Raw genomic sequence first — 20372 nt, forward strand, 5'->3', positions numbered from 1 at the left:
TTGGATAATTTTTTCGAAAGTAGTCGAAGTTTTCTCGGCAATTAATGGTTCGATTTACAATGTTAAAATATGAAACATTCGTGAAATTTTCCGATCTTTTCGTAAACAAAATTTTCAATTTTTCTAAATCAAGACTAACATTTTAAAAGGGCCAAACATACAACATTACGCCCTATGAAAACTTAACTTTTATGGTAAAATTAAATTGGCAATCGAAATTTTCCCATAAACTCAGAATATCCAGATGTCCTAAAAAACAACAATTTAAGCATATTCCCTTACTTTTACGTAACCTTTTAGCATGAAAATTCAGCAATAAAATCTCGCGCGGTTTCATTACGCTCGCTGTACAGCTCCATGTAACGAGAATTTTGTTACAGCATCATTCATTGCACTCCAGTCCAGTCCAGCTGCCCAGTCGGCTGCAGAAGTGTGTCTTGATTAAAGTTCAGTTCAGGTACAGCCTCTCCGTTTGCGTTGTTGGTTCTTTGGAATGGCTTCGTAATTGCTACTGGCTTTAACTGCAAACTCCAGTGGGTTGTAAACGGGATTCATTCCCCATTCATGTAGGGTAAATGTTGTAGATGTTGACTCTTGAACATCTAGACTTCGATTTTTTAGGATTAACTCAAATAAGTACAGTAAATGAAGGTTTCACTCTCTCCGGAAGGCTGTTGCCTAATCTCGAGAAAGGAAGCGAACCCAGCCCATAAAAGTTATCCTTTCGAATAAGGGTAATATCCGTCTGCTGCCAGAGCTGCGGTCTGTTTGTTGAACCTGCTGAGCGCCATCCGTTGAAATGGGTTCATTTTCCCGGAATGAAGAAATAATAAAAACGAACGCCACCGGCGACGGAACGAACCATTTGAGGAGGGCCATTTGCTGGACTGCCATTGATCAATTTTGCATGAATTCTATGCTCTGGAACAGTCGAAGAAAGTGTTCCGGGAAGGACCTTTTGAGCCATGGTAAATAGTTTATTATGTTTCCTCGAAGGTTGCTTTACTCATTTCAACCAAAGTAGTTCCAAGAGTACCCCTTAGCACCGATAATCCTGGAAGCTCTCGCCGTAATATTCTTCGCTTCACTTGTAGCGCAAAACTCATTTCGAAATAAGCTTGCGGAACCTTTCAACACCAACGCATTTCGGCGATGGAATTCCGAACCATCCGAAATGAGGTGGTGGTTTCACGAGGGATCGCTGGTCCATAAGACCACATTCCACCCACACCCACCCGTGATAGGAAAGTGGTGGCATTTACCGCATCCCGGTCGTATAGCAAAGCTCTCACGTTGATTGTAACGTAAAGGTACACCTCACCAAGAGCAAACCACACGAACTGGAAAATACAACATCTTACGGAGAAGAGTGGTTTTGGTGTACACCGAAGCACATGAGGCACATTTACAACCGAAGGACGCGGTCCGTCGATTCCCGGAATTCGGTTGCGAGTGAGGTCGGATCGGATGGTGCGTAGAGCTTCCTGGAAAGGTCACCTGATGGCGGTAAAGTTGCCGTTCGAGTGTGTTTGCAATGGCCTCGACCGTTTAATCCCGGCCCGAGCCAGCAGATTCTCTTCGTTCCAGCGACCGGAATGATGGGCTTTCGAATGAGCTGAATAGCTTTTGGGAAATATGCTGCAGGAATTCGTTGAGCTGACCTCATGGTAGGGAAAATATCTCTATGAGCGAGATCTAAATGTGTTACGAAATATTAGAATACTACCTTATGTTTTAACCAAGATGAAATTATCAAAAAAAAATTAGAAATTTGGAGCAACATTTGAAAGGGGCACATCACAAATCACAAACAACTCTTATATCACAAAAAAAATAGACTGAATTGACCCCAACCTGGAGTAGCATGGAAATTCACCTGGAGTAAAGTGGAAATGTACCGATCCAATCAAGTTAAAGCAATATAAATATTAAACTACATAGTTTTTTTGATTTTCTATTCTTATATTTTTTCATTGAAGTGTGAGTATTTCTGCAACCTTTTCGACATACTTAATTTGTTTTTTTTTTTGTTTTGTCCATGCAATCCTTAAGAAAAAGTCTGGAGTTTTTTTTGAAAAGGTCCAATAAACCAATTTTTCAGTTTTTGCTTTTTGGGTGTTTTTTGATACCCCTGACTCAAGGCGGTTTCAAAAACACCCAAAAAGCAAAAAACTGGAAATTTGGTTCATTGCACCTTTTCAAAAAAAAAACTCCAGAAGTGACTAATTTTGTAGGCTGGTCATGCAAAATAGGCTTGTGAATATCAAAAATTTATATCTTAAGAAGGGATCGATGTTGTGTCTTAGGCAAACTTGTAGGATTACAAAATTACAAGAAAAAAAACCTATTTTTTACTGGATTTTATTTTGATTTTTTTATTGAGACTTTTTTGTTGTAGTATTTAAGGGTTGGCCCCAGACATCTTTTAAAGATTCTAGAGTTTTGATTTTCATCCAATTTGGTCTGGGAAAACAATAATGTAAAAAATACTCAATTTTGATCTTGGCGGGAATGATAGAACAACAATTATCGTTTATAAAAACTCACCAAAATTTTAATTGTTAATTTTCGTTCCGTAACTTAGTAATTTTTGTTGCCCAACGAATAAACAAGATCTATTCAAAGTTGTGAATGCTCCAGAAATTAATATCTTCTTGAATAAATCTTGATATAAATTTGCAGACAAACTGATTAGTTCAATAGGAACAGTCAATTGAATTAAATCGAATCAAATTGGGTTATTATTATTGTTTTTGCACATTTAATTTAAAAAAAATACAAAAAAGTTAAAAGAATTTATACTTCCACGTGAATTTCGGGAACTTAGAAATAAAATTACCATACATCGCACAAATGGAAAAGTTTCTAAGTGTCCATAACACAATCTGTTATTATTTTTTCTTTTGTTAATCTTTGGGATAATTTTGTCTAATTTCGTCGGGGTCATTATTTTGGCCATGAAATGGGGTCCTTAAACTAAAATTATTCTAAAAAGTTGAAATTTTGAAAGTTGATTTTTTTAATTATTTGGTATACCCCCTAAGGGACTTTGTTTAAAATGGTTAGAACTATGGGATAATTTTGACCAATTTCGTCGGGGTCATTATTTTGGCCATGAAATGGTGTCCTTAAGCTAAAATTATTCTAAAAAGTTGAAATTTTGGGAGTAGATTTTTTAATTATTTGATATACCCCCTAAGGGACTTTGCTAAAATTGGCTAGAACTATGGGATAATTTTGACCAATTTCGTCGGGGTCATTATTTTGGCCATGAAATGGGGTCCTTAAGCTAAAAATATTCTAAAAAGTTGAAATTTTGAAAGTTGATTTTTTTAATTATTTGGTATACCCCCTAAGGGACTTTGTTTAAAATGGTTAGAACTATGGGATAATTTTGACCAATTTCGCCAGGGTCATTATTTTGGCCATGAAATGGTGTCCTTAAGCTAAAATTATTCTAAAAAGTTGAAATTTTGGGAGTAGATTTTTTAATTATTTGATATACCCCCTAAGGGACTTTGCTAAAATTGGCTAGAACTATGGGATAATTTTGACCAATTTCGTCGGGGTCATTATTTTGGCCATGAAATGGGGTCCTTAAGCTAAAAATATTCTAAAAAGTTGAAATTTTGAAAGTTGATTTTTTTAATTATTTGGTATACCCCCTAAGGGACTTTGTTTAAAATGGTTAGAACTATGGGATAATTTTGACCAATTTCGCCAGGGTCATTATTTTGGCCATGAAATGGTGTCCTTAAGCTAAAATTATTCTAAAAAGTTGAAATTTTGGGAGTAGATTTTTTAATTATTTGATATACCCCCTAAGGGACTTTGCTAAAATTGGCTAGAACTATGGGATAATTTTGACCAATTTCGTCGGGGTCATTATTTTGGCCATGAAATGGGGTCCTTAAGCTAAAATTATTCTAAAATGTTGAAATTTTGGAAGCTGATTTTTTTTAATATTTGATATACCCCCTAAGGGATTTTACTAAATTTGGCTAGAACTATGAAATAATGTTGACCAATTTTATCGGGGTCATTTATTTCACCTTGAAATGGGGTTTCAAGCTAAAATTAATCCGATAAAATTAACTTTTGAGCGTTATTTTTTTTTTCAATTGTGTTATATTCCCTAACGGAATTGATTTATTTATTGAGAATTTTTGATGTGTTAATAACAAAAACTGTTATTATTTTCACAAAGCCAGGAAGTCGGAGCTGACGCTGAAGTTCGAGCTGGAGTGAGACCTCGGAGACTGCATCGGATTCAGCAAATTTTCAGCAACTTTTACTTGAAGTCGGAATCTGTAAAGTCGGGTATTTTTAGAGAGCTGAAGTCGTCGTTGACGTCATATTCTGCATCCAGAGTCGGAGTTGTCTTCAAAGTATGGATTCAAAGTCGCTTGGAGGTACCCGACTCTGCAGCCCTGACTAGTACAGAGGAGTTATGGCAACTGCAGGTTTATTTGCAAATTACAAATAAACCTAAACAATAACTTTTTTTGTTATGGAGACATACCAGTTCAATAACATTTTTTGTTATTATGCTGCTCCACCTCTCCGCACAAAATAAGAAATCTTGTTATTCCTTCATGATTCCTTCTGTGTTATTGGTTTGTTATTGCAATAACAACATAATAGCAGTTTAAGCTATTTTTCGAACAAATCTTTGTTATTGATTTTTGTTATTTCAACAACTAATCCGATCATCCCAATAACATATTTCGATCTTCTCACAATATCAAAAACTGCCCTTCCCAAGTTATTTCCGTCTGCTCGGGTAGTGATATGAAGATTGGCACTTACCTTGACTAAAAAATTCAAAATATGTTGTATTCAACTCTTATCTCATATCGTCGCTGCCGTACTAACTTGTCGTACGTGTATTTTGAGTCTGAATTGAGTTAAGAACGCCATTTTGTGCAGCTCACAATGCCTTTTGGCCTTCACAGATTCCAAAAAACGATTTCAATCCTGAGATATTCAATAAAAAGCGAAAAATCTCAGTGTATTTTTGACACTTCTCATATGAAAAAAGTTTCAGTTTTGTCTTGCTATCTTAACACAGCCTGAAAGTTGATGTAAGTGAGACTAAGAGCAAAGGGATTTCAGGTCAGAACGCGTTTGACACAGGTACGAGCTCGACTACCGTAAACATTTTTAATTATAACTCGGGACTCCAGCAACCAACTTCAACCAAACTTCAGAACAATGCACAGAATGATCAACCACACAAAACGTGTTTGTTATTGTTTACAATGCGTGCTCTCGGTTTTGTTTATTCAAGGTTCAAACATTAAAACGCGTTTTTCTCGGAACGTCAAAAAGCGACGTACGACAAGTTACCACGACGGCGTCGATATGTTAGTCTCTTAAGTAAATTTGTATAAATCTCTTTATTTGCGTTCAATCTTGAAGCTAACAATAAAATTATTCATTCATGCAGTACCAAAGCTGCTTTCTTATTGACTTGACATTAAACCCCATCACACTGAAAACAATACACTTTCTCAAGAATCATTAACATCTCTTCCCAAACGGGAAAGATTTCCAGGACCCGCTTTAATTAGTCTGTCAAACATTTGCCAACCTTCGTCAGTGCCCTGCCAAACAATGAGCTCGCCAGACTCCTGTCACTTTCCCGTCTGAAATGCGGCAAAACACGAGACACTCATTTAAAATTGATAATTCCACTTTACTTTCTCAGAGGGTCTCGGGCGTCTTCTACGGCGAGAGGGAGAAGTCACTTCCAGACCGTCCCATTAAATCACTTCCTGCGCGAAACACGACCAAAAGCTTGGGGCGGCTTGTGGTGGGAGGAGGAATGTCCTTATGCAAATAACCGTTGTTCTAACCCCTCCCGGAAGATTTGAATAAAACATTTCCGGCAGACCCACGGACGATCCTCGGAAGAGTCCCTTAATTTTTTACACAACCACACTGCTATCGAGCCAGTGAAGCAGCGGAAAGGGCTCAAGGACTTCGACGATGTCTTCTCGGTTCCAACGGACGACGGGCCAGACTAGCGTTTACCAAGAGCGGAATTAATTAAATTAAGCTAATCAAAGCGTTCTCGATCTTCGTGAGCGTCGCAAATTTGAAATCCTTTTTAATTACCCCCACTGCAGGGACGGGAGAATTGTTATTCTGATGAGGACAAAACTTGGATAAAAAAGACAACAATTTGTTGTTTGAAGAAATTTCACGAGGAAAAGAAAACTTTTCTCAACACGAAACAATATTAATTTTTTTGAATGAAATTTTTCTCAGTGCATCCCCCTCAGATAATCACGCAGAGGTGGAAAACCTCCCCCAAGGCAAACATAATCTCGGAAAAATCGCACTGTCATCGCGTGTGGTGGGCGACATTTTCCGCTGTGACTTTTCCGGCGGCGTGGCCTCGGCCTCGGTTTCCGCAACCAGGAAGGAGTGTTGTTTGCATTTGTCGAGTTTTTGCGTGCGTTGGCGGTGTGCGAGGTCGTGTTGTAGTGAAGTTAATTAGCGGTGGCGAGAGGTATCATGAATTTCTGATTCGGTTTAATTGGTTTATGCTGATGAGGGGTTTTGCGAAAATTGAAATTCATGGAAAGCTGAAATTTCAAACTAAAATTCAATCCAAACTTTATTAATAATCACAATCAATAAGGGAACATAACAAATTTTTAAAAAAAATCTGCTTGATTTCAAAGTGAAGAATTCGGGAAACATAGGTTTACTCTTTAAAAAAAATATCATTTTTAAAATTTATAAAGATGTGAGGAGGGAGCAAAAGTTAAAAAAAATCAATTTCAAGCCTTGTTGGATTTGTTTTTTTTATTCGGATTTGGATGAAAAAAAGTGTTCTTGAATGCAGTTTACATCATTCGAGTTGTTTTACAATCATTGAATTCAGGGTTACCAGGTCAGAATTATAAAAATCTGACAACGATAAAAAATCTGACAGACGAAAATCTAATCATTCTAAATGGTTAAGGGGAGGAAGGATACGAATCAATTCAAAAGTTTATAGAATTGAGATGATATAACTTTTTTTATGGTCTCAAAAATGTTGAATTTAAATTTTCTTTTACAAAAACACATTCTAATTATTTCGATTTTCAATAAAATTCGTTTATTTGAATCAAAAAATTGTTCATAATGGGCGTTAAGTGAACAATCTGGCAAAATCTGACACAGAAAAGGAAGAAGCTTTGCTATTTGCTTAGAAATGTTTCAGGTTTTGGAGAGAAATATGTTTTTGCCTCATGATTTTTCTGGTCGACTTTGCAAGACAGTGTATGCTCACAAAAAACTTAAATTATATTTGCAACGCTCTGAAAATATTTTTCAATGTTTCTAAAGAAAAAAAAAATCCACTTTTGGCATAGGCAAGAACAAGAAATATTTTGCTGTGTTCCAATTCAAACACTAAAAACATGATTCATGAAAAACTTTGAAAAAACGGTAGTACTTTTCATAAATTTTCATAAAGCGCCGCGTATTTGAGGTAAATCCACCTCAAGTTTGTTTTTGTTAAAATTGTCCATTGTTGTGCAAGACTGAATGTTTAATGTCATAACAATGAAACATGCGTTAAATTTTCTGATCTTTCCAAACACAAATATTATCAAAATCGGAGAGTTACAAATTCATGACAAAATTTTGAATTTGAATTTGAAAAGGGCTTCAACCGTAAAATTTCTATAGTTTTTGACTGAGTTTTTTCTTTGAATACTTTAAAAGGTTTAAACCATAATTACGACAGCTTTTTTAACACTGGAACGCCCAACGCATGTCCAACTTACACGGACGCCCAAGCCTCCCAAAAAAGTTGGAACGGTAACTTCAACACGCCCGTTATCGGGCATAACTCAACCAATCGGGACGATTCTTGTTCCCAGTGATTTGTAGGAATGTCTAGATGATCCTAAAATTTTGCAGAACTTGATTTGAACAAATCTGTAATTTCTGCAACCGAAAACATCGTTCCAACTTTTTTTAAACGACTGCCTCCGCGGAATTCTTGGCGATTTTTTTTTACACGCGAAAAAAAAAGTTGGAACGATGTTTTTGATCACAAAAATTACAGATTTGATCAAATTAAGTTCTGCAAAGGTCTAGAATCATCTAGACATCCTAAAAAATCACTGGAAATAAGAATCATCTTGATTGGTTGAGTTATGCCCGAGAACCATTGAGTTGAAGTTACCGTTCCAACTTTTTTGGAGCCTTGGGCGTTGTTAATAATAAATATTTCAACACTCTCAAAAAGACATGTTTTTTCATGAAAACGTTTTCAACCTGTTAGACCAACTAAATTTGCGGATTTTTTTTCGACAATTTTTAACTAAGAACAATCAGGTTCGAAACTCTTGGCGATTTTCTAAAAAAACTTTATTTTTTTAATCATAACTTTGCAATTATTTGAGCAAAAGACTTTCTACAAATTGCATTTCATACAAAATTATCCAAGGAATTCAATAAAAATAAAATTTTAACCCTAAAAAGCCCCCTAACATTATATTTTAACGTTTTAGGTATTAAAAATTCAGTTTTGACCAGATTGGTGCGCTGGAAGTGGGGACGCGAAGTCGTGATTATTCAGGTTAATTTTTTGGTGTGGATTTTTTTTCTGAATAGTTTGTGTCTTGAGCGTAATTTTCGTTGAGTAATTGGTGTTTTTTGTGATTTTTTTTTTGTGATCTTAATTAATTGTTTTGTGATTTTCAAAGCCCTTCCTATATCATCTTTGATCGGAAGGCACGGCGTCGGGTAAATTGTGTATATTTTTTTCGAATAAGATTTTATTTTTTATGGTGAAAAAGCCATTTCTATATAATGATCGAAAGACGCACTGACATTTTGGCTTAATTAATAGTGGAGTGAAATAATTGTGCGTGAGTGACTTTGTTTGTTAACCAGAAAGACCTTCCCATAGCATCGTTGCTCGGAAGGCTCGCCGACGGGTTTGTTATGAAAGTCCTCCCCATAGCATCGTAGCTCGGGAGGCATCGAAAAGCCAATACCTTATCCTACTAACCCAAAAAAAAATCATGTGATGCTTGAAGGAGATGCTGTGGATTCAACGGTCTCAAGCGGTATCAACAAGTATATAGCGAAAAACTGTGTGCTTGATGAGTCTGCAACTTCAACTATCGGACTAACATTCCTCCCTTTCGTTGAACTGCAGGCTTCTTGGGAGGGCGCCGGTATTGACTAATAAAGTCGGGGTCTTCAGGGGTTAAACAGTGAACGGATGGTTGGCTCCCACTGATCATTTTTGATTCATTGTTTAACTTCAGCTGATCTGTCAATAACGGAGTAGCAGCTCATTGGCAGTCAACCATGCTCATGCTCATGCTTATGCTCAAACATTCAGTTTTGACCAATTCCTTATATTTTTATATATTTTTTTATCATCAGCGTGTTCCCCGGTCAATTATACATAAAAATCAATGTAAACCTCAAACTAAAATGAACTATTGGCGAGATACCGTTTGATCTTGCGCAGCACTATGTCCTATGAATTCAAATCCGAAATAAGTTTCTCACATATGAAAACCGAACTAGGCGGGATTCATCCCTTTTTGTTGAAAAGTTCATCATGTACTTGCGAGTGCTGCGCAAAATCAAACGTTTTACAGTAAAATCACTGTATTTCGCCAATAGTTCATTTTAGTTTGAGGTTTACATCAATTTTTATGTAAATTTGTCCGGGGAACACGATAGTGATAAAATAAAATAAATAAAAGCACAAGGAATTTGTCAAAACTGAATTGTAATAATTAAAACGTTAAAATATAATGTAAGGGGGCATTTAAGGGTTACAATTATATTTTTATCGAATTCCTTGGACAATTTTCTATACAATGCAATCGTAGAAAGTCTTTTGCTCAAATAATTGCAAAGTTATGATTGAAAGAAAAAAAAACTTTTTAGAAAATCTTTTTTGGTTTCCAAGATATGGCCATTTGAATACAGCAGGTTTTTCAAAAAAAGAAGATCACAAAACTTGGGGGGGGGAGCGGTTTGGTAGGCTTTGTTAAAAAAAAGAAGGGGTTCAAAATCATGATTCTTACATGTTTTGATAGTATTAATAGCTCCACCATATTTGAACTTGATCAGAATAAATTTCGAGTTTGTCTCTTTTTGTGTACAGTTGAGTTGAAATGGTCATCGGTCAAATTTTAAGGTTATTGCAGTGAGTCTGCGATCAGCAGAGAAGCGAGTCAGACGTGCGTCCCTCACAAACCAAAAAAGTGCTTAAAAAGTACAAAAATGCCTCACGGCAAGAAAAAGAGGCGGTCCTCACCAGCAGGATCGGCAGATTTGAAGAAGCTAAAGAATGCCGAAGCGCTACCTGCAAAGCCAGGCAGTTTGAGCAAGGACGCTCAAAATTCGTCTGGAAACCAGTTCGCTACCCTCCTGTGGACGTGAGCGAGAAGGAAGAATTTGAACGACGGGAAAAGTTGCCACCCATTTTTGTGAAAACATCGTCATCGGATTCGGTGCGAAAGTGGCTGACCGGGTTTATCAAATCTGGTGCTTTACGAGCTTCCATTCGCTTGTGTGCTGATGGACTCAAAATTCTGCTACCTACCAGAAAAGATTACAACTACGTTCGGGATTTCCTGAACAACACCAAGATTGAATACTACAGCCATGACGATCCAGGTAAACGCCCCATGAAACAGGTCCTCCGAGGCCTGTACGACATGGATGTGAGTGTGCTGAAAGAAGAGCTCAAAACTCTTAAGTTGAACGTGATCGAAGTCTTCAAGATGACGAGACACAACAAGGACATCAAGTATCGTGATCAACTGTACCTGGTTCATCTCGAGAAAGGATCGACAACGCCGTCTGAGCTGAAAGCAGTTCGGGCAATTTTCAACATCATCGTGACTTGGGAACGTTATCGTCCAGTGCACCGTGACGTGACACAGTGTTCGAACTGCTTGCAGTTTGGACATGGTGGAAGGAACTGTTTCATCAAGAGTCGTTGTGCAACCTGCGGAGGTGAGCACAAAACTCAAGCTTGCGAAACAATCAACGAGAACATCGAAGCCAAATGCTTCAATTGCGGCGGCGACCATTCGACCAAGAATCGAAGCTGCCCAAAACGAGCTGAGTTTGTGAAAATTCGGCAGCAAGCGACGACGAGGCACCAACCAAATCGTCGCAAAACACCACCAACTTACACGGACGTGGATTTTCCTGCTTTGGCGTCACCTGGAGCGGGATCTGTTCGAGTGGTTCCAAATCTACAGCCATTGCCGTTGAATCAGCGGCAAAAAGTTGCAGAGAATACAACACCTCCAGGCTTCAGTCAGCAACCGAGGGAAAACCAACCAGCATCAACGGATGAAGGCAGTAGTGACCTGTTTTCACCACAAGAACTTCTAAACATTTTCATCGAGATGACAACAACACTGCGTGGTTGCAAAACTCGCCAAGAACAAGTAAGAACTCTTGGAGCATTCATCTTAAAATACAGTTCGTAGTTTTCTCGTTCTAGTGATTTTGAATATTTCAATGAATTTACTTTTTTTAGTTTTAAGTTAGGATTAGTTGTTAAAGTGATTTTTTTTTCTTTTTTACCCAAATGTATTCGATTCAATGCAAAAATGTAAAACAATTTGAAGTAAATAAATGAATGTGAACAGTTAATAAGAAAACGAAAAATATAACAAAGATGAAGAGCATGTAGCCATACCACTTAGAATGTAAATGAAATGTAATTATTATAAGAAAGTTCAATAAAGACATATTTAATTTCAAAAAAAAGGTTATTGCAGTTTGATTGAAAAAGTAGATTTTTCCCGTTTTAGTAATTTTCTCGCTACCGCGCTTGGCTAGTCGAAAAACTTAGTTTTTATTTCACCATTTTTTGATTTGTTGTTTAAAATTTTACGAGGAATCCGATTTTTTAAGTTTTCATAAGACCTTTTCAAATGTTTGGCTAGAAACTTTTAGCTATTTTTCCTTAAAAACCTATCTAATAACCATTCAGTTGCGCTCAAGACAGATAAAATCGGTTGAAATGGCGCGGAATGATGATTTTTTTATAAATTTGAAATTGGCGAAAATCGACGTAATTGGCCATTTGTTGGACTACCCTATCCCTAACCGTACGTCATCCTAATGGCCAATCAAAACATACGAATCTAATTATTTCGACCAAAAATTGAATCTTGTTGTTTTCGTGGGGAATTCTTGTATATTTGAAATTTGAGTAACTTAAGTTACACGATTGTTTCAGAGATTCTTTTCCGCGTTCTTAATGTGCTAAGAATTGATGACTCCAATTTTTTAGTTAATTGTGTTTGAGCTCTTTTGTTTCATCACGTCTCACTTTCGTGAAATATTTCATAAAAAATGAGAATGTTCCACTGCTAGTGAAATAAAACAAGAAAAAAATAAAAAAAAGGAGTTTAATTTAAAAGTAATTTTGTCATAATTTCCATTTTCAACTTCACAGTCATGGTCAAATGCCAAACTAATTCCCTCAACACAGTAACAAATGTTAAAATTTTCCCATCTGCAGGACCCACTTTCCCCTCCTTTGAGACATTCAACATTTACAGGTGGAGCCTCCACTTCATCGCACCACCACTGAAATTGTTAATTATTCATGCCCAATTAAAAACTATTACAAAAGTATAGCGAAAATTGTTTTCACTCTTTTTCAGCCTCCAATTTTCACTTCCTCCCTACCGAGAGAGAGAGCCCAACAAAAAAGCTCGATCCGGGAAGAAGTTGGCACAATTTGTACGACAAACTGTGACCATTTAGTCCGGGTTCGGGTCGTTTGGGCGATTTTTTTGTCCATTAGTTTTCAGTTGCTGAAACTTTTAAGGAATACTTGCGACCGGCAGGGCAAAAGTCACCAATTGTGGGAGTGAACTTTTTTTTCGCGCGGAAAAGTGCACGACTGTGTGGCGACACTTGAACACTCAACTTGCATCTGATGTGGCAGTTGGAGTAAAAATTACCGTAATATTTTATTTCTGCCTCTAATGAGTGCAGCACAAAGTAGCTTGAACTCCATTAGCGCGTGGTTTATGAGAGAGTCCCAGGAAAATGGTCATCAAAAGAAGGAGAACTGCCAGGAGTGCTGGAAGAAGTTCGGCTGATGGTCAACGAATGGTGAAAGTGCTTAATTACAGCTGATGGAAGCAGGAAAGTCGTTACAAACGACCGACGGATTTGCAGAAATGGAAGTTCGCTTGAACAGAATATTTCAAGCTGGCGAAAATTTCGCCGAAATATAAATAAACTCCGTTGCTCTTAACTCAAGTTCAATTTTTATGAAATTGACAAAACAATAATCATCTTCTCATTTTTTTTACATCCTTATGGATTGGACGATATCGAAATGTTCATTTTTAAATTTATCGAGTTAGGATAAGAATACTTGAACAGCTTGTTGAGTATTAAAAAATGTCTGTGAAAGTTTAACATCATCAACAATCGGCCATTGTGTTAATTTTATGACCTACCCCTAATGCCCCAACAGTGCTGCCAGAAAGCTATTAAAAGTTGAAAAATAACTTTTCCCCCTTTCCAACTCACGCCACGCCAACACATCACTCTTATGTTTGCGCTAAAAGTGATGCCATCACTCTGTTCTTGTTTTGTAGCATCAGCAGCTGCAGAAGTTGTAAAAAGGTTACAATTTTTCCTTCTTATTAACGCCTCCCCCTTCACAAGTTTGCAGGAACCTTTTACGAGAGTGTGACGTAAGCCGGAGCCGTTGCTCCTCTTTTCATTAGAGATGTCCTTTTGAGTTCTCCTTGCCGGAAGCAACCAGCAACACCTCGTCGTCGTGGTCGTTGCCAACGCGGATGATGTCCGGTTGCCGGTTGCAGCTTTACGGCGACTTTGTGTGCTAATAAATCTCTGTCATTGCTGGTGGCACTTTGTGTGTGTGAGGTGTTGAAGATGATGGCAACACTGGGATAGTTTTTTGCCTTTTTTGTCAAGTTTTTCGAATGTATTTGATTTATTTTTAAAATAATGAAATAATGTTTCTTAAGTATTTTATAATTTGAGTATTGAAAATTTTCAGGTAATTTTTTTCCGTTTTAAGGAAACGCACATTGTTGTTCATTTTTTCCCCAGTGTAAAATGGTCGACGAAGCGATGAAAAATGAGTAATGACTGCACCACATTTTCCGGTTTACCTTTGTTTTTTTTTGCGCCTAACAAAGTAACATCACACCACCGTTGACTTGACTGGTTCTGGACTGTTGTACAAATTTGCCTAGATCCCGTCGTAATTAGGTACAGGTTAAAAGTGGAATTAGTATCACAATTTTTCATCAATTTAAAAATCTCTTGCTTTAAAAACACTGTAATTCACAAAACAGTTAAAAGACGATTGCTAAAAGTTTGCCAAAAAAATGTAAAATTATCAAAGGAATCATAAGAAACAATTATTATAATACTAATACTAATACTTTTGTGATAATTTAGCATGTTTAAAATATAAGTAGAGCTTGGTTGACGGAGTCTCGAGTTATAATCAAAAATGCAAACAAAAGTCGGGCATGTACGTGTGTCAAACTGCCTCTGGCTAAATTCGCTTTGCCCAGTTGCCCACTTGCAGCAATTTTCAGGGTGTGTCTAGATAGCACGACCACGTTGAAACTTCTTCCATACAACAATCCACTGAGATTTTCCGGTTTTTGTTGAATATCTCAGAATTGAAATTAAATTTTGGGGATATGCAAAGGTCAAAAGGAAAGGCATTGAGAGCTGCACAAAATGGCGTTCTTAACTCATTTTGGCCCAAAATCGACGGGTCACTTTGTTTTTTAAATAAGGAATGTGGGTATCGAACGGCGCGATATCATGTTTCAATTTTTAACTTTATTACACTTTTTTGAAAGAAGAAGAACTCAAATTCTCGCAAAATGTTTCACTTTTTGAAAGTATAAATATTTTTATAAATTGCAAATTAACAATCTGTAAATTTTGGAGCCCTCGTGGTTTATGGATGGTCCCAAATAACTACATTGCATTTTTGGGTCATACTTGAGCTCTTCTATCAAAATGTATCGGAATGAAAACAAAGATACTTCTTTGAATATCAAAATCACTGTTTATCAATTTAAAATCAACTATCGTCAAAAAAAACGGAAAACTTTAAAAATATACCGTAGCTTACTTGGTGAAGCAGTCTAGCAACAAATCATTGAAAAATAGGGGGAAGGTGGGGCAAGACGACCATATGGAGCAAGAGGAACAATCGCTCGTACGGCAGTAATTTTTACAATTTTGATTATTTCCAGTATGAGGAATTGTTGATAACAAACAAGTACTTAAAAACTGATAAACAATTGTCAAAAAAAATTGTCTATGGGTCATTCCATCTGAAGCGGAACAGCATTTGAAAATTACCATCTCCGATTCTGCTCAAATTTGGCAGAGCTGTTGAGACTATCAAAACATGCAAAAATCCCGAATTGCATCCAAATCGGACCACCCCCTCCATTTTTGTACCCTCTCAAAAAATCGACATTTTGGCGATTTTTGAGCGAAACCTCTATCTTCAAACGACGATAACTCTGGAACCACACATCTTAGAGGGTCGGTATTAGACTCAATTTTGAAGGAAATCGGACGTAGAATCCATTTCCGTGATCAAAATTTAGATTAAAATATTTGTTCTACCTGTATTGCGCAATTGAAAACTTTAAATGGCCGTATCTCAAAACAGCCCTATTTATTTTTTAGATTTGACCTCACCATCGTATTCCCCGTCCAATTTTACATAAGAATCACTTATCGACAGATATGTTATATGTTATATGGATATGTTTCGTTCCAGAGATATCGAATTTTAAAGTTTTGAGTATTTGAGATTAAAGGTTTAAAAAGGTATATTATTCATACTGAGAATATATCGCTGCAAATATTTTAAAAATATTAAAATATGTCTCAAAGTGAGTCAAGAAATTAGGAAGCAGAATAACAAATTCAAATTTATTTAATATTTATTTTTACTATTTTTTAATAAGGTGTGTGTTTAAAATCATTTCAAAATATTTTTTGAAATATTTGAACAAAGGTGATCATCAACTCAAAAAGTTTGTATTATTTGTAAAGGATATTCGAATCAAAATTTTGTTTGAATAAATTTTATTATGTCTCATTGGTTTTTACATCGTAGTGTTGAGGATAATGAACTTTAAAAAAATGCAACGACCATTGAAATTTGATTTTTTTTTATAAAAAATAATATCAAGGTAATTAATTGCGATCTTCAAAAACAATAACTACACAATTGTAAACAAACAAAAATTAAAATGAGTCAAATAAACACGTTTTTGAATGTTTTCTTGGTTTTTCATTCTTAAAATCAAAATTTATGAATCTTATTTGCAACACTAGTTCTTATCTTAACTTACTTTAAAAGAACCCAATCATAAAAAAATGAAAAAAAGTGTTTTTTTTTTAAACTTTTATCACTTCTATCGGCCCGCAATTGCTTCAGAAAAATCAGATCTGGCCCGCAGGGCCAAAAGGTTGGGCACCCCTGATGTAGAGTGTAGGAATGGAATGTAGGAATGGAACTCAAATCCTATTCTCGACATTTCGAGAACCAGAAATTATAGAAATTTCTCACCAAAAAAAAAATAATTGCAAAAACTGTTTACGAAAAAGCGAACCGCTACCAAAGAATAAAATTTCGAAGTAAATAAAAAAAAAACAAATAAAAACTTAAGATCATATAAAAAATAAAAAAAGGCATAAATATTGAAATAAGGAACATATACTTTGAAAAGAATTGGTAACAACCTAGCAATTATTAAAAAAAATCAATAAATTTTCTATTTCGTTTGACATTGCCAAACATTCACCTATTGTTCCTTGGTTTTAATAAAAAAATAAAAAGAAATGAGAATGGCAAACAGATAAGAATAACTCAATTTTAAATTACCCTTTTATTTATATTTTTCAAACAAGGAATGCCGGAAGACAGCTTTACTGCCGCTCTAATCGTGTCCGTCCCATATGTAAAAACAGCAAGCCGAGATAAACGCGTGTCAATGTTGTCCCGCCCATAAGGCAACGTGCACGGGATTGAAACTCGTCTGAAAAACCTGTATCATTTTCTCATTCGAAACAGTGGCGCCACGTGGTGGTAGCTGCCCTGTTTATTACACAGTGAAATGATCCATGGTCAATCCAAGGAACCAGAAGGTGATAACAGAAATGTCCGTCCAAAAGGGGTGCTGCAAAAAAACTTATTATTTTTAACAAATTTTTTGACCAAATCAGCAACGAATTCCAAGTTTGACAGTCCAACTACTGTTAAAAGTGGGTTTTGTTATTTGTTTTTGCAAAACCGCATATTTTTAACGAAAGTGCCAAAAATATTCGTAATCACCTTTTGCCTCTTGGTGGCGCTTTGTGTTCACTGAGAGAAAAGCTCCTAATAATATCATAAGTTACGTCTTATGAAAGAGGTCCCAGCTGTGTCCATTGAGGCGCTCACGAAATTTATAATTAGGCTTATGAAAGCTTTATCAAAGCTTATGAGATCAGATCGAATCAGCGCATGCTTAACATAAGATTTTCTAATGCTGTTCGACCAATGCCATGTTGTTGTTTTTTATAAGAACTGGCAACAAAGATCATAAGATTTTCTATGGATTTTATAGTTTGGACATTCGCTATTTACAAATGTCAGCAGTGTGAAAATAGCATAAGACAATTTTATTTCACCCAAACTTTAAAGTGGCGTCAGAAGAGCAAATCGTGTTGGACGAAGCTAGCCTTATTCCTTGAATTCGTCGTAAACAATTTGTGGGAAGTTGTTTCCGAGTGGAGGACCCGTAACGTAAGTTATTGCTTTTAATTTTCATGGCAAAGTAAACTATTACTTCATTACATCACGCAGAAAAATGTTTTGTAGAATCAGCCTGTACGAGGTTTGAATCAACAAAATTTTTGTTGAATATAATCAACGCCGATTTTGCGTTGAAACAAACCTTGATTTTCTCAATTCCACAAAAGTCTTTTCTTGTTTTGAAAAAGCTGCTTTGACGTTTAGCGTTGATTCAACAAAAATCATGATTTTCAAATCATCAAAACATTTTGTTGATTCAAATATGCCTTATTTTTCTGCGTGATGAGTTAATTCTACAGGACCTTGACTTTAATTTCACAATCGAACCCGATTCCGTAGACTCGGTCCAGATTAATAGTAAAAGCGAAGCGACGAGCACATCCCGAGCACCATTTCACCGATCGAGACGCCAGTTGGAGGCTCCGGTAAGGACGGCACGGATCCTGTGGCCCCGGCCAGAACGGACTCGCAAATTCTAACGTAAGTTCATAAATATATTTGTAATCAAACCAGAATTTAACATAAATTTAACTCCACAAACCGGTCCGGTAGAATTTATCCCGATCCCGAGCCTCAGCGAGAATGACGAGACGATCTCTTCCCGGAAAACAATTCCACCGTTCGAGACACCAGTTGGAGGTTTCGGCAAGTCCCAGAAGGCCGTTCTTTCGACCGCCAAAGGAACGGATGCTGTGGCCTCTGGCCAGAGCGGATTCACGAATTCTAACGTAAGTTCATATGTTTGTAATCAAAACAGAATTTAACCTAAATTTCATTCCGCAGACCGGTCCGGTAGAATCGATCCCGAGCCTCCACGGAAGTTGCACGACGAACGCAATTCTATCGATCGATAGACCAGTTGAAGGTTCCAGCAAAACCCTGACCGGTTCGGTAGAATCCAGTAGATATTCTTGAATTCATTCTTGAAATTATTGGATCATTTCAGACCAAATATAGGGTTTTACCGATTGTACTGATTGGAATATTCCTAAGAATTGTTTTTTTTAATACAAACAAAAAAGCAAAAGTAATACAAAACTTCTTACAAATATCATTAGATTGCTTTATGAAAATCACGAGTAAAATTAACTAATTAACACTGATATCCATAATAAAACTATTGTTGAAGTCATAAAAATCTTTGCACCATTATCATAAGATAGCTCAATGGAAATCTGAAGTGACGGCTTTGTCAAATTTCCCCTCCCAGACATAAGAATATCTTATGACATTCGAATAAAATCCTGATGTCGAATGGTCATAAGACGTTCTTATGGATTTCGCCAGTACTTTTTTCTGAGTGTTAGTATGTGTGTGGTCAATGTTTGCGGACGTGCACTCAGAATACAGAACAGTGAGAACTAGCGAAAATGCCTCACTTTCTTCTGACACAAGTCGCCATATTGAAATTGCTTTAAGATTCATACCCGTGCTACGTGTTAGAATTTCACGAAAAAGTGGATTTTCTCCGGCTTTCTAGAACAAAGTACTACATTTTATTGGTTTTTCTGATAGTTTACATGATTTTGAACCAAACTGCATCATTACCTCAAAATTGACGAAATTACATATGGGACGGACTAGCTTCGAGCGGCAGTTTACAAGAAGATTAAAAAAAAAATAAATTCATAACATTATTTCAAAAACATATCTTCAGGAAAAAAACTGCAAAATTCTCAAAAAATATTTGATCAATCATTTGATTATCATCATTTTGAATCCAAACTCATAAACAAATTATGGGGTGTCTAAAGTTTTTGATTAGCGGGTTAAATTTGAAACCAATTCCAATTTCAACTTTTTCACGACTTGAGCGGAAACAATTCCATATAGAGCAGTGCAGTTAAACCATAATGATACATTGCTAACTCGACGATGTATTTGATTTTGAAGTTAAAACAGACCAGAAATAAAATCTTTTTTCTTTTGAGCTCAACCATCGCTGGAATAAAACCTGAACAAAGTTCATATTTCAGAAATTTACCCACGTAACTTTTTCGTCTGAAATTGAATCAACTTTCACCTGTCTGAACATATCGCACATCTCAGTTCCAACCGCTGCACACATCAAGCCAACTTCAAAAGGGCAACCATCGGTTAAAAACACGAGCTTTTTTACGGGCATCATTTCGCCTTCCTCGTTCGTTTCCCTCCGAAGAGGGTCGAAAAACTCTGCGTCCATGTCGGAAGTGGGTGTGACCGGCGCGCCGTCGTCCTGCATGCTTTTCTGGTGTGGCCTGGCAGACGAGCGAGTTTAACCTTCCGAGAGCAGACACAACTTCTTCCACCTTTCAGGTGTGTATCTCTTTGTCTACGGAAGACTTTTCGTGAGGGGTGGGGTGCAGGTGGGAGATGAGAATTCAATTTAATTTTAGACAACATTGTCGAAGAGCATTTTCACGAATCTGCACACATACCAGCGTGCTAGCGCGATGTGAGTGTGTAAAGTTAAGTGACACACACACACACAACTTTGAACCCCACACTGAACCTCGCCGAGGGAGATGGAACTTCCGCGCCACTACTGTCAGAG

The 20372-nt window shown here is 36.6% G+C and overlaps 1 protein-coding gene across 1 annotated transcript in view; it reads right to left on the minus strand.

The window, feature by feature from the left end:
- LOC6036372 (out at first protein) overlaps positions 1–20372 on the minus strand; it is a 129266-nt gene that overhangs the window by 43354 nt on the left and 65540 nt on the right. The window lies entirely within an intron of this gene.

The sequence above is a fragment of the Culex quinquefasciatus genome, chromosome 2, assembly GCF_015732765.1.
Source record: "Culex quinquefasciatus strain JHB chromosome 2, VPISU_Cqui_1.0_pri_paternal, whole genome shotgun sequence".
Lineage (NCBI taxonomy): Eukaryota > Metazoa > Arthropoda > Insecta > Diptera > Culicidae > Culex > Culex quinquefasciatus.